This window comes from Mytilus galloprovincialis, chromosome 11, assembly GCF_965363235.1.
Source record: "Mytilus galloprovincialis chromosome 11, xbMytGall1.hap1.1, whole genome shotgun sequence".
Taxonomy (NCBI): Eukaryota; Metazoa; Mollusca; class Bivalvia; order Mytilida; family Mytilidae; genus Mytilus; species Mytilus galloprovincialis.
In genome coordinates this window covers 78927300-78939450 of record NC_134848.1, presented here as the reverse complement: position 1 = coordinate 78939450, position 12151 = coordinate 78927300, and the positions used below count along the sequence as shown (strand labels likewise).

Genomic DNA, 12151 nt, shown 5'->3' with positions numbered 1-12151 from the left:
CATTACTGCAGTTTCTGGTTCTTCTGTTTTTACCAAGCTTACAACGGTTGATTTCTCCTTGCTGTCCTGTCCTTTTCCATCTGTAGCTTGTTCCCCGCAAATACTGGTGTGATGTTTCTTGTTACATTTTTTTACATCGGTTACGCGATTTACACTCGGAAACACCGTGGTTTCCTAGACAGTTGAAACATTTTTCTTTTGCTTTACGATGTTCAGTCTTTCATTCACGTCAGAAATTATCGTGCAATCTCCTGGAAAATGTACACCAGTGCAGTAGATGCATGGACGTTTTTTGTCATTGAAACGTGGATTGTTTGTATTGAAATGTCGCTGAGTTTTATCACGAGCTTCGGTCAGAAATGTTGCGGTAGTATTTGAACCTTCGCGGTCGGTGTATTGTCCCGCTTCAAGAATCCTCGTTTCTTTTGTGATGGCTTTTCTGAGGTTGTTTAGAGTTATATGATCGATATCATATTCACGGGCAATACTTTTTCTCGTTTGTACTGGTAGTTTACTAATAGTTATAGGTACTAGTAACGCGCCATACATTTCTTGTGTTTGACCTAAGCATTCAAGACCTCTTACGTACGTCTCAATACCTTCTTAGGCTGTTAAATCATTTGACGGTGAAGGAAGATCCATTAAAGCTTTCATGTAGGCATGCATAATCTTGTGAGGCGATCCAAAACGCAACTGAGCAAATTAACGGCAGTGGTGTAATTGGCATTTGTCAGTGCAAAACCTTCAATAGTTTGGGCGGCATGACCATGGAGTTGGGCCTTCAAGTAACTAAATTTCTGTATCTCGGTCAAAGTACTGTTGAAATGAATAGTTGATTCATAGGAATCCCAAAAGGTTTGCCATTGTAAAATTTCCCCATCAAAGTGCGGTAAATCAAGTTTGACTGCTATTTGATACTGAAGAAAACCCTTGGTTGTACAAGTTATTTGTAGACTGCAAGTCACGATGGGTATTTTGCATGGAGCGAAAGTTATCAAAATTGGTTTACCTCCCCTGTAATGGCAGCCACCATGTAATTTTTTGAAGTCCGGGGAAAACAACAAAATACTCAATGAATATGTAATAGAAATACTTAAAAGATTGCAAATATCATAAACAAAACATCGTCTAGAGGTTTTAGTTAGTTCAAAGACATTTATTACGCAATTTTCAATCGTGGTATTGTGACATAGTTTCATCGCTTCATCGTTGATATTTTTGTGTACATGTTACGTCATACATGTACATGTCATTCATATAAAGGGTAACATTGAAATTGACACACAATTTACTGATATCATCATGGCAAGTCCTTCAAATACAACTATGAAGATCTGAAAACCCTTATTTTGGCAGTAGACTCAAAAGTAAATAAATTTAATGAGAAATTAGATACAATTGAAAATAAATTTTCAAATCTAGTGCAGGAGGTAAAACAAGATGTAAAACAAGTTAAGTTAGAGGTCTCAGAAACAGGTCAAGCATTAAAAGAATTAAGGCAAGATCACGATGAGTTACAAAGAGGGGTTGAGGCTATGGAACTCAATGTGCAATCTCTAGAGGTAGAGAAGTTTGAGTCAATGAGGCAGGGTTTTGAGACTGACGTGAAAAATTTAAAAGAGAAGCAGTTACTACTTGAAAAACATGACCGCAAATATAACGCTTTAGTGTATGGCATGCCTGAAAAGAGTGATGAAAACATCTGGAAAGTTATTGATGACCTAATGATTAATTATTTGAAAATGGAAAAACCTAAAGCAGAAAGTTTTCCATTTGCAAATGCTCATAGAATACCAGCTAGGCAGAATTCAGGAGAAAAAAAACGACCAAATCCCATAATAATTAGATTTATACATTATGCCGATAAAGAGCTATTCTTATCTCATGGGTCACATTTAGCCGGAAAGAATATCCGTATTGTAGACGATCTGCCTCCATGCATGAAGGAAGCCCGAAATGAACTTGCAAAAATTGCATACAAGATTAGGTCAGATGAAAAACTAAAAACACGCATTCGTCACTTAGGAGTCACTGTGATCCTTGAAACACGCACTAGCTCAAGAGACCAGTGGCATATTCGCAAGCAATTCCGTTGTTGCTAACTTGCATAGAACTTTTATATACTCCGTCACATACTGTTATCACTATTTTTGTCTCCAGTAAAATACACATACTATGCTTGCATATTTGTACATATATCTACCATTTCTGATGTATTTATTATTTCTTTTATACATTTTAGAATACTACAATGAGTGTAAGTATATGTGTGTTGAATTGTTCTTACATGTGCTTCTATGTGCTTTTAGTTTATGAGCTGGCATTTGTTAAAAATCATGCAAATGAGCAATGGATTCAATCCTAAAACTATAAACCTACATGTAACTCTCATTTAAATAATCTAAAATATAGAATATCTCGCTCAAATTACTTTTAAATAATAATTAAATATTCATGAATCAATGAAACAAAAACAAAAATTTGAAGAAAAAAAAAGGAAAAGGGAATCAGTTCTCTTTTTCAGACAACTTTCTAAATATACATTTATATATTTATTTTTCATGTGGATATTTAACCACGTGCTGAAATTTTTAATGTCTTAATTGATAATTAATCCTGAGAGAATAGTTATAGTTTAGGGTTGAACCCAAGTTGTACTTATCAACTACAGCCATTTTGTTTTATTTGCTTTAGGCTTGACATGCTTACTTTTGTAACGGTTTAAACATGTTTGCAATTGCTTGTGTTCATTTATATGAAAGTGCATGCTACTTTATGCTAAATTGGGCCTTTTTTGTGCTGCTTTGTTCAATTAGTTGGTTATTTATTTTGTTATTGTAGTACATTTTGTACAAGAAATTTGCATCCTCCTTATAAATGACCAACATACATGACATATAAAAGGAAAACATTTTAAAGTGTCAAAATATGTGTCCATTGTATGGTTATGAGACAAATGTCTTTCTTTGGACAATAGTGAAAAATTAAAAAAAAAATATAATACCCTAGGAATTACTAAAATAATTATATAACATTCAAAATAAGACTTTGATAATAGCCATAGAATTACTATACTGACTAAAACCTTGACTGAAACATACATGTTTGCAATCTTACAATTAAGGGGAGATAATATTTTGGATTATCTCTCTTTGATTGTTGAAATTTAGTTTGAGTGGGTATACATTTGTTAGTTTTTTTCTCCATTAACCCCTTTCTTTGGAAACAGGTAATCCCAAATTTGTTTTTATTTATAAACAAAAATCAGAAAACATATCATAATATGACAATCATGATTGTTGTTACTCTTTCTTTTTTTATTTATTTCAATTCTTATGATGTTTGCACAATGTTTTATAAAGATTTATTTATGCATGAAAGTAGATTTATATACCAACTTGTTTATTCATATATAATATTACAGCTTTGTGTTTTCATTGACAGTTGTATGAGCCAAGGTGTAATTAAAGGAATGAAAATCATAAATGGAATGTTTATGCTTTATCTAAGTTATTTAAATGACTAAGGATTCATTAAAAATTTTCTCATACAACTGTCAAGGTTTAAATTCTAGAGAGAAACGGAGAGATGTTTTCGAATACTTGAAATCAAAGCTCTGTCATATTTACTGTCTGCAAGACACACACTTTACTGAAAAAGATGAATCATTTATTAGAAACCAATGGGGAGGAGAATGCATTTTTAATTCTTTTGCTTCAAATCAAAGAGGAGTTGCCATTTTATTTGCAAATAATCTTGAATATAAAATAAATAAGATAAAGAAAGATGATAATGGAAATTTTCTTGGTGAAGATATTACAATTGAAGGTAAAAATATAACACTTGTTAATTTATATGGACCAAATAATGACTCACCATCTTTTTATAATAAGGTTAATCAAATAATAGAAAACTTTAATTACCAACAAGTTATTCTGACAGGAGATTTTAACTTAGTTCAAAATCAGGCATTAGATACATATAACTATCTAAATATAAATAATCCAAGAGCAAGAGAAAAAATCTTTGAACTTATTGAAACTTATGATCTAATTGATCCCTTTCGAGAATACTACCCAGACAAGAAATGATTTACATGGAGAAAAGTTAATCCTCTGAAGCAAGCTAGGCTTGATTTTTTTCTTATATCTCGGAGTTTCTATCAAAATGTAAAAGAAGTAGAAATTCAAAACAGCTATAGATCTGACCATTCACCAATAGTTCTACATTTTAAAATAAGTGATTTCAATATTGGGAAGGGTTTGTGGAAATTTAATAATAGTTTATTATATGATATAGAATATGTTAAATCTGTTAAAGAAAAAATAAAACAAGTAAAAGATCAATATGCAACTTTAGTATACAATAGAGACTCACTAGACCAGATTGATTGCTTAGATATTCAATTTACAATAAATGATCAGCTGTTCTTAGAAACATTAATGACAGAAATTAGGGGTAAAACAATTTCCTTTGCATCATATAAAAAGAAAGAAAAAAATAAATTGGAAAATGCTTTAGTAAATGAAATTCAAAAATTAGAAGAAAATATACAAACCACAGAAGCTATTGAAGATCTCAACCAAAAGAAATCTAAATTACAAATTTTAAGACAAGAAAAAATGCGTGGTCATTATGTTCGCTCAAAAATGCAATGGATAGAAGAAGGAGAAAGATCCTCAAAATATTTTCTCAACTTAGAAACTAAGAACTTTGTTAATAAAACAATTCCAAGACTAGTCGATAATGAAGGCTGTTTAATAAACAAACAAGAAAATATTTTATTGGAAGCTAAAAACTTTTATAAAAATTTATATTCAAAGAAAGATACAATAAATAGTGTTGATATTAATAAGGAAATTCCATTTTTAGACGTTCCCAAGTTATCAAATGAAATAAGGGATACCCTTGAGGGAAAAATCTCCTATTCAGAATTAACAGCTGCTATTAAAAGAATGAAAAGTAAGTCCAGGATCTGATGGATACACCAGTGAGTTTTTTAAATTCTTTTGGATAGATTTAGGTAAATTTGTTCTTAGATCAATCAACTATGGGTATAATATGGGTGAAATGTCAGTATCCCAAAAAAGAGGGATAATTACTTGTATACCAAAGGGAGATAAACCAAGACAATATATGAAAAACTGGCGACCAATAAGTCTTTTAAACACAATATATAAACTCGGGTCTAGCTGTATAGCAGAGCGTTTGAAGTCTATTTTATCACTTCTAATAAATAATGATCAAACAGGGTTTATTCCTGGAAGATACATTGGTGAAAATACTAGACTAATTTATGATATTTTATTGTATACAGAAGAACATGATATACCTGGTATTCTCCTCCTTATTGATTTTGAAAAGGCATTTGATTCAATTTCGTGGAGTTTTATTGAAAGTGTTTTAGACTTTTTTAATTTTGGACCTTCTATTAAACATTGGATCACTACTTTTTATACCAAAACTCAATCTGCAGTAACTCAAAATTGCCATCTCTCAGATTTTTTTGAGATTCAGAGGGGCTGTCGACAAGGGAATCCCCTATCACCCTATATATTTTTACTATGCAGAAATACTTGGTATACTTATACGAAATAATGACAAAGTTAAAGGAATCACTATAGATGACTCAGAGTATCTCATCTCACAATATGCAGATGATACCTCTCTTATACTTGATGGATCACCCGAATCTTTGGATGCATCTCTCCGTATTCTAGATAAATATGCAGATTTATCAGGTCTTAATATAAACTTAGACAAGACCAAGGTTGTTTGGATTGGGAAGAAAAAGTTTAGCCAAGAAACTATGTGTGTTAAGTGGGGATTGGAATGGGGTTCCAGCAGATTTACACTTCTTGGGATAAATTTCTCAGTGGATATTAGTGAAATTGAAAATTTAAACTATAACCCCAGGTTGAAAGAAATTGAAAACATTATAAAAACTTGGACTAATCAAATACTCTCACCAATTGGAAAAATAACAGTGATAAAAACACTTATAATATCAAAATTAAACCATCTATTCCTGTCCATACCTAGTCCAAATAGCACAAAGCTTAAACATTTTACTGAAAAAATATTTTCCTTTATTTGGGATAACAAACCAGATAAAGTCAATAGAGACACCTTATCCAAACCGCACTGTTTAGGAGGACTAAAAATGATTAATATTGAAAACTACATAAAAGGTCTTAAACTAACCTGGATAAGAAGAATAAATAGAAATAATTCAAAACTAGTAAAACTATTCCTCTTTTCAGAAAATCTGAATTTTTTGGAAATGCAATTTCTTGGTCCTTATAAAAAGTTGAATAATCCATTTTGGAAAGAAGTATTTGATGCTTGGCAAGATCTTCAAAATGTACAAAATAACTCTCAAATTAAAACATGCCCCTTATGGAAGAATGATGGAATAAAGATTGGTAACCATTCAGTATTATATAAAGATTGGACAAAAAAAGGGGTTTGGCTGATCAATGACTTGTTACAGGAAGATGGAAACTTTATGACTTTTGATCACTTTAATAATGTATACAATATTAAAACTAATTTTCTCACATATCAAGGCCTAATTTTGTCAATAAAAAAGTATTTAAAAGTATATCAAATATGTCCAAATGACTTAAAGAGAGAAAACGGTCCAGTTTTGCCCTCAGTATTAAAGGTTTTTTTTAAATCCCAGAAAGGTTCAAAAGATATGTATAATATTTTGAATGGTAAAAAGTCAAATCCTAAACAAAAATGTGAACAAAAATGGTCATTAATTCTCAATGAGAACTTCAATTGGAAAAATATCCATGTATTGCCCTTTTATATTACAAAAAATTCAAAATTGCAGTGGTTTCAATACAGAATAATACATGGAATTTTAGGCACCAATGAACTTCTCCTTAAAATAAAAATTAAAGATACAAATATTTGTAGTTTCGGGTGCGGAGGGGTCGAAACAATAGAACATATATTCTGGACTTGTCCATATATATCAAAATTATGGGAAGACCTTGACTCCTGGATATTTGAGAAGACAGAAATAGAACTAACTTTAAATATTGATTTGGTTTTATTTGGTATTTTAACAAAAACCGATAAAAATGATATAAGAAACATAATACTTCTGTTAACAAAATTCTACATTTATAGAAGCAAATTAGCTATGGAACAAACCAATATAATAGCACTTAAAAATTATTTAAAGGAAAACTTATTAATAGAAAAAAATATATTCTATAAAAATAAATTACTCAGTAGGGCAGAAAACTGCTGGAACCCCTGGACTCCTTTATTATCATAAAAACAAAAAACAAAAACCAAATAGACTCCACATATAATGTATATATTTCGTATCCAAACAACCTCTGTCTTAAAATCATTATCTGCAATGTATCAAACTAAAACTACTGTGTCTATTAAATAATATATTATATATCTTCTTTTAAGTGTATATAACTATTATGCATACAAAAGTGTGTAACTTATTATGTTTATGTGCAAATAAGAAAAAAAGAAATTTAATACAAAAAACAATATATATATATATTTTTTCTAAACCTGTGCATTTGTTATACAGATAATTATGTTTGGAAATCTTAATAGTAAACTTCTTTCTTTTTGAAATTACTGACATGGTATATTTTTTTATTTTTTTCCAAATATGAAAATTGAATGTATAATACTAACAAATACTAACAACTGTATAAATATGATATGTACTAATGTTAACGAGGCCGGGATAAGGTACCGGTACTTGATGTTTTAAACTAACAAATGTACAGATTTCAATAAAATATGATAAATTTAAAAAAAAAAAAAAAAAAAAAAAAAAAAAAAAAATTGGTTGGCTGTACATTAATTTCAGTTTCATTGCTGCTTATAACATTGGCATTGGTAAGCGATGAATTTGTGGGGTAAGATGGAGTAAAACTGTTTGCTTTTGGATGAAGAGACGTTGATGCGACATTTTGAAAAATAGAATGTGTAATTTTTCTAATTTTCCGAAGTTTGGACTCTCAATTAAATATATACTCATCAGACTCTTGAATTTACTCTGCTACATCCTCCTCCGACGTTAAATCCAGTATCTTTTCATTCAAATCCACGATAGTTCTCTGTTTCTGTTCAATTGCATCCGAAATTAATTTCACATCGTCTTTGTCTAAGTCCGAATTCTTTTCAATCTCATCAAATTTCTTGAATAACTTTGTAACTTGTCCTCTGTTTCCTCTACGTACTGCTTTTAACTTCGATTCCATTGGTTCCGACAGTCACGGCACCATAAATGTTGTGTAAAGTAGATAACATGCGTTGTGTATAGATCGTGTTTATTCTAAGGTCTAGCCATTGCTATTACAAGTAACGTCATAATTACATAAGTCAGGTAGCAACGTTAACATGTATATATTCGCGCTAAATTCCCGACACCTCTAGACCTAGCTGAATCGGGACATATTAAAAACAAGAAGAAATATAAAAGCACGTAGAAACACCTGCTTGTTCAAAAGGTAGCTGTTTCCAGAAAGACATGTTGCCCATCCCGAAAACATTATCAGATAAGAAACAAGTTTGATTTTCGATTCTTTGTTTTAACCTGAGCATTGATCAAACGTACGACCGCTCACACTTGAGTCAAGGGCTACCGCGAGACCATCGAGACAATTGAATATAAGAGAAGATTAAGATAACATTAGAAAAATCTACTACACTGTTACTGTGAACGCCATTAAGACTATTTAAATTTGCCCTAAGGAGTAATAACATGCAAAAAAGTTTTTAAAAATCACCGCTGACGGTCACACAAAACATTATGAAACAGTAAGTGCTCCGATGGATTAATAAGATTGAGCATATTATAGCAGATAGTCTTATTGATTTAGTACACTACAAAGACATTTTTTTTTATCTTCCCTGGCCTGGATTCGAACTCATGCTACAGATATATCGTGGCACCAAATCGCCTTGCACTGTGCCCGACGCGCCAGATCCCACCGAGGCTCTATAATAATAATGTTTTTAGTTACTGGGAATAACCGTAATAACCGTAAAAACCTGTCAATAAGGGTCATATTTAAAAATTCGAAAATTTGCTGTCTCAATTTGAAGGATCAATAATGTTTACTGGGGTCTGACGAATACTTAAATAATAAACTTCTACATAGTATGTTGTATGTATACATAATAATAAGTAGTCTGTTAATTGTTCAGTTTTCGTCATTTCTAAAGCAATAAATATTGTGTTTATTTATATTTATTGAAATCTAGAATATGATTATGTTGATTGTTTTTCCCAATTGGTATTACTATTCATTTTCTATTGGCTTTAATGCAGATTGAGTCAAAACCGCAAAATCAAGTATCGAAACAATTTTTCCTTAATCCGAAAATATTGTATCAACGAAAAATAAACGAATAATTATATAATATATGCATCAAGTACCTATCTCACAATTCCTTCCTGTAAAACCAGCATTACATGAACATGTGTAAGCATTTACTCCATCTGAACATGTACCGTGTTGACATGGGATATTGGCACATTCATTTATATCTGTAGAAACACAATTGTTAAAAGAATCGAATCATTTGTAAAGATTCTACAATATTTGAAGCTATGCATTGTTGATCATGTATTAATTCTCTGTATAATGATTATGAAAATATTAAAAAACAAGAAAACCTTTTGATAGCTATAGTTAAATTTATAAAATCAATATATACAGTGTTATGGTCTTTCAACCTACTGTGTTAACAGAGTATCAAATCAACACCCTTTTAATTAAAAAACACTTTGAAATCCGTTTCCGTCTGAATTTCACCTCTTGACCTAGCTGCAAACGGTTATGTTAAAATCAAAAGGAAATATAAAAGCACGGAGAAAAACGTGCTTGTTCAAAAGGTAGCTGTTTCCAGAAAGACATTTTACCCTACACGAAAACATTATCAGATAAGAAACTTCGAGTCTTTGTTTTGATAGGAACATTGATCAAACTAACGACCGCTCACACTCGAGTCAAAGGGCTACCGCGAGACCAATAAGACAATGGAATATAAGAACATATTAAGGACAACATTTAAAAAATCTACTACACTGTCACTGTTAACGCCATTAAGTCAATTTGAATTTGCCATAAGGAGTTATAAGATGCAAAAACAGTTTTAACTTTTAACAATCACCGATGACGGACACACAAAGCATTATATAACAGTTAGGGTTCCGATAGATTAAGAATATAATAGTGGATACTCTTTGTGACTTTAATGCATTATTTTATTTCTGTTTTATATGTGTTCCAGACCATATGAGTATTTGGACCGTACGCCTGCGGTCCGGACCTTATGCGTATACTCGTACGGTCCGACCATACGCGTACGGTCGGACCATATGAGTATAATCATATGGTCTAGGACAAACTAGACTATATATGTATTTGAACAATATGGGTCAATTTTAGATAAACATTTATCAAATTTTTTTATCGAAGTTACAAATTAATTTCATTGCAATTAGATGAATAACGTGAACTATGTCATAAAACTTACACAATAATCAGGAAAAATGCTACCAACAACTGGTATTATTAGAGTAACAAAGCTACTGTATTCATTCTTTGCATAAATTTTCGACACGTATTAATTATATTTTCGACGGATTTATTTTTATAGATTTTGTCTAGTATCTTTGACGTTTTTTTTGTAGAAACGTTCCTAAATATTCTCACACTCCGATAACTTCATTTTTAGTGAGCAAATTTAAATAACATGTGTTACTGACATGAAAATTACAGGAGCTAAACAAATTGAATTAATGTGACATTTCTAGATTATCATAAACTATTAACTTTTGATTTCATTATCATTTAAACTTTTCGGATTAATTAGAGATATTCCTTTTTTTTTAACAGTACTATAGAATTATATCTTATAAACTTGACATCTTAAATAAGCCAGACCTTACGCGTACGGTCCGACCGTATAAGTATTTTGAAAAGGTACGCATACGGTCCAGACCGTACGCGTACGATCCAAATACTCATACGGTCTTGAACATATGCATTAAAATAGAAACAAGTATGAAACAAACAAAAAAACAACAACAAAACGACAACCACTGAAGTACAGGCTCTAGGCTAGGGACAGGCACATAACCCCTAACCTGGGACAGTGCTGTAACAGTACAACATAAGAACGAACCATATAAATCAGTTGAAAAAAACGCTTAGCTCATCAGATGGATAAACATTCAAATACTACAAATGCAAGTGAACGTGGTCTGGTTAGAAACACACACATGTTCCCGCATATTCATACATTATTTGAAACAATGTTTTTTTTGTCAGATTTTGTCTCAGTCGTTATTTTATAATTTCATAAGTCAGTTTTTTTTATTCATTTTTATACAATTTTTAACCTTAAATATAAGAGGTGTAATGCAGATGGTGTTTTTCCTACCTGTCTTACAATAAACACCAGAATAACCAGGATTACATTTACATTGGAAACACAGAGAACCAATGGGTAACGGACAGGTTCCATGGTTACTACAACTTGCATCCAAAGCTACAAAACCACATATCAATATTATCAAAAGAGGTAATTGTTAAAACTGAATTTTTAGCACGAGTACACATTATTCGTCAACGATGTAAAAATCAACTTAACAATTATAATAGCTTCGAATTTCTTTGAAATTTACACTTGAAGTATTCTAAAATATTCTTTGTGTTTTTTTTACCTTTCAAAGTTACCAATACTTGACTTATTAGTCTTCAATCGCGTGGAGACATCTTGTTCATAATTTATCAATTCATTATTAGTTTGAAACATTTTAGGAGGTGCGAAAAAACGAATCAAAATTGAAATGTGTAAATTTTCGATTTACATTTTTGTTTTATAATACGTACAATGAATCGGAAACATTCGTTTATATTATTTCAAAAGATTTTGTGTTGTAGGGTTTAATTTTCATCGTGTCATATAATACTTCGTAATTCAAGTAATTATCCTTCTTAAAACCAGGTTTGACCCATTTTTTCTACATAGAAAAACAAGATGAACAACAAAATATCATCAGGAAAAAAAGAAAAATGATATAAAATCCTATAATTGTATCAAGACAAACTATTATTTTTTCGTTATATGTTTTGGACGAGCTGTC

The 12151-nt window shown here is 31.0% G+C and overlaps 1 protein-coding gene across 1 annotated transcript in view; it reads right to left on the bottom strand.

Moving 5' to 3' along the window:
* Nucleotides 1-11549, bottom strand: part of LOC143052864 (neuronal cell adhesion molecule-like) — a 32886-nt gene extending 21337 nt beyond the window's left edge. The window contains exons 1-2 of the mRNA XM_076226004.1: nucleotides 11446-11549; nucleotides 9434-9544 (exon numbers count right to left, since the gene is read on the bottom strand). The gene's annotated coding sequence lies outside the window, so the exon portion shown is untranslated. The remainder of the gene's footprint in view (nucleotides 1-9433; nucleotides 9545-11445) is intronic.
* Between the last annotated feature and the right edge of the window lie 602 nt (nucleotides 11550-12151).